The sequence below is a fragment of the Equus asinus genome, chromosome 4 (assembly GCF_041296235.1).
Source record: "Equus asinus isolate D_3611 breed Donkey chromosome 4, EquAss-T2T_v2, whole genome shotgun sequence".
In the NCBI taxonomy this organism is placed as follows: Eukaryota; Metazoa; Chordata; class Mammalia; order Perissodactyla; family Equidae; genus Equus; species Equus asinus.
This window is the reverse complement of record NC_091793.1, coordinates 19,599,738-19,603,284: the sequence shown is the minus strand read 5'-3', so window position 1 is coordinate 19,603,284 and position 3,547 is coordinate 19,599,738. Positions and strand designations below refer to the sequence as shown.

The 3,547-nt window shown below is 53.2% G+C and overlaps 1 pseudogene; it reads right to left on the bottom strand.

Moving 5' to 3' along the window:
- Positions 1–1,957, bottom strand: LOC139045156 (cytochrome P450 2D15-like; annotated as a pseudogene).
- Between the last annotated feature and the right edge of the window lie 1,590 nt (positions 1,958–3,547).

Here is a 3,547-nt window from a genome sequence, read left to right as displayed (position 1 = left end):
CTAGTGCATGGGCACAGCCATCAGCCCGTTGAGCACAACCACGGGCATCCAGGGCAGCTGCAGACTGAACACGTTCCCGAAGTGGCGTGGGAGCTGCAGGCCAAGGGTCCAGGGCATTGGTCAAGCCTGGCCCCCACCAGGCTGCCGGCCACAGTCTCCTGACGCTAGCACTGGGGGACTCCTCTGCCTCCAGAAGCGTGGGAGTGCAGTGACTGTAACTGCCCTTGTTTTCCTGCGGGTCACATCTTCTGCGGTCAGAGGACCTCACATTGGGTCAGACCACCCAGCTATAACTTTGCAAGTTACCAAAAGTGTCAGTGGGCCAAGTTAGCCTCCCATTGTACAGATCAAGAAACTGAGGTTCAGAGAGGTGAGCAGTGAGGCCCAAGGTCTCACAGCAGCAAAAGATTTGAACCTGGTCACTGTCCCCTCTCAACCTCTATTTTCTGATTTCAGTGGGGCTCATGACCAGCCTCCTCTCCCCCAATGTCAGGCCCTTTCCTCCTGATGTCCTCAGAAGGGACTCAGGCTCACAGAACTGAAGCTCTGTCCCACTGCATCCCGAACCCTCTGCCAAGGCCCACCCCCTCCAGGCCTTTGCCCTCTCTGACCTTTGATGGGAAATTCAAACTGTCCCCCAGGCCCTGCCCAGCTGCCCTCCCCCAGGAGGCCTCTCACACCTGCCTCCTCCTTTCCACCGGCTCCTTGTCCAGCCTGTGGCTTCACCACCACCCACTGTCAGCTTCTAGGTGGCGTCCCCAGGACCCCTGTGCCCACCTCCCACCTTCCTCACCCGAGTAAAGCTGCAAAGCGAGTCCTGGAGGTCCACCTGCAGCAGGTTGCCCAGCCCAGGCAGGGGCATGGGGCCGGGGGGCAGCAGGGGGCCCAGCGTTGGCGCCGGTGCATCAGGTCCACCAGGAGCAGGAAGATGGCCACGGCCACGGCCAGGGGCCCCAGTGTCTCCCCGGTCAGCAGCCCCATGGCTGCCTCAGTGCACACTGCGCTCGTCTGGACACACTGGGGCCCCTCACCACACCAGGCACCAGGACCAGGCCAGACAGGACACTGTCACCAACCCTGAGGGCTCGACCAGCCTGGGCCCTCTTTAAAAAGGGAGCTGGCGCCAGCCCTTGCGCACTGCCCTGAAGCAGCACGTTGGGATGACTCTCCTGCCCCAGTACACAGTTGTATATTCTAGTTGTGAGTGTCATTAAGTTTTGTGAGGATATTGAATTAGGTGACATGCAGTCTTCGTCCAGCAACGCCAATGTGAGGGACAGTTTCCATCAACTGCCTTTCTCTTGTGTATGGGCCATATTTCTTGTTCTGTTGCATGTCTTGTAGTTTCTTATTGAAAAATGGACATTTCAAATAAGATACTGTGGCAACTCCGGAAGCAGATTCTCAGTGCTCCTCAGGGTTTGTGTTGTCCTTGTGTCTTGTAGATGTTTCTTTGCTGAGTGACTTTTCTGAACTAATTCTATGAAGTCCCTAGTCCTTGTTGTATGTGGCCACTGAAGTCTCTACTCAATTAGCTTGCTGGTCAGCTAATGATGGGTTAGAGATTTCCTTAAATGTCTGGAGCCAATAACTCTCCCAGTCTTTGCTGCACAGAGGTGCTCCCTGTGTGGGTTGGGATGTAATTTCAACACTCAGCCGGGCACTGGATTAACAGTTTACAACTTTCCCTCTGCCTTTACTTCCTGTTTGCACAGAACCTCAAAGTCAGTCAGAGGAGAGAGCTAGGGGCCCTGTGAGGTCTTTCCTGAGCCTGCACACAGTCGCACACGTGCATGGCCTCTTAGATCCCAGGAATGTGACAGAGCTCTTCAAAGCCCCTGTGGACACCACACAATCCAGCTTCTCCTTGTAAACTTTGTGGTCAGTGTCTCATTTGCTCCAACTGTTAACCTTTGCCTCAGGCAGCGTGCATTTTCAACAGTGGCCTCTGATTACTTCCAACAAACTCTCCTGAGGAAAAGGCTGCTTGCCCTAGGGCAGCTCTCAGGGCAAATGCAGACATGCCAGCATGTGAGGTCCACCAGGGAACCTCCCAGCCAGCTAAAATAATGACAATTCTTTGGGAATGAGGCTTTGAAAATGCGGGATGCCCTGTGCTCCCTCAGGAGGCCTCCCCGGGAGTGTGGGTGGTTCTTTTCAGGGCCACTGCTGAGCTGGAAAGTGGTGGATAGGACCAGGGAAGTGGAAATGCCACAGAGATTGCTGTTCATTCTGAGATTCAGCCATTTGTCATCCAAAAAAAAAAATGCTCCTGAGTAGTCACGAGCTTTTGGTTAATTTCCAGACTTCTGAAAAAGTGTTGGATCATTTTGCCAGTTTCTCATTGCTCTTCAGGAGTGGCCAATTTTCAGAGCTCTGCCATTTTTGCTGATATCACTGAACTCCTGAGGGGTGTTTATGAGACCTTCGATGTCTTAAAATGTCTCCACTCATACTGGAGTAACAGTCAGCTGGCTATAGTATTCTAGATGGGAAATAAATATCGTGTAGAATTTTAAAGACTTTTTTCATTGGCTTCTACCTCAAGGGTTGGTGTTGAGAAGACTGAGGCCTCTGGAATTCCTGAAACTGAGATGTCTGTATTCTTTACAACTCCACAAGTCTTTAGGTTCTTGTTATTGTCCTCCTGCAAAGGCAAGAGAGACCGCCCGCTCAAAGATTGATTTGGATGTTGACTGATCACACCAGGAGGGTATAAAGCTTTACTACTTGCATCATTGAGGCCTCAGGGCAGAGCAGGACCGGCCTGTCAGGCAGGACCAAAATGGCTTGAAAGAGCCAGAACAGGAGACTGGCCTGGATATTTAATGTGGTTTGGTGACAGGCTGCGGTGAGGCCTCACTTGTAGGGTAGTGGCTTGCTTGTATGGATCTCTAGTAGAAAGCAAAGGAGAGAGCACCAGGGGTGTTTTATCAACTGGTCCAGATGTGAGGGACAGGGGACGACACAGAGGTGATGCTGAATGGTGTCAGAAGTCAAATATCAAAAAAAGGAATCACATCCCTCAGAGTGGAGAAGAAGCCAGACAGGCAGATGCCCTGACTTCCCGGATGAGCCTCCCCTGCCTCCTGCTTCCTTCCTGCTTGGCAGAAACTTGAGGCCACTTCCCTTGGACTGGGGGAATTCCTAGCCTTTTATCAATGCTGACCTGATCCCCTGCCATCAGGGACCCCTGGCCCTGGGGAAAGGTCCTCCCTGCAAGGGACCCACCGGGCCTGCCTGCTGTGCTTTTCAGAAGCCTCTGAGGTCGAGAGCTAGGAGGAAAGGCCCGTGGGTAGGGTCCTCCAGCTCCTGAGGAACGTGTGGCTGGGCTGGTTCCCAGCCTCTGACATCCCCAAGACTGAGAACCACGAATGACAAAGTATCAATAAATCCACAGAGTTGCTGCTTCTGCAGACTCATCTGCCTCCTCTCGGGGGCCTCATGTCTTCACAAACCCAGTGTGATCCCGTCCACACTCCCTGTCCTGACAAGCTGCAGAAACGCCTCCTGCTGCCACCAAGCCCTGACACAACAGTGGACACTC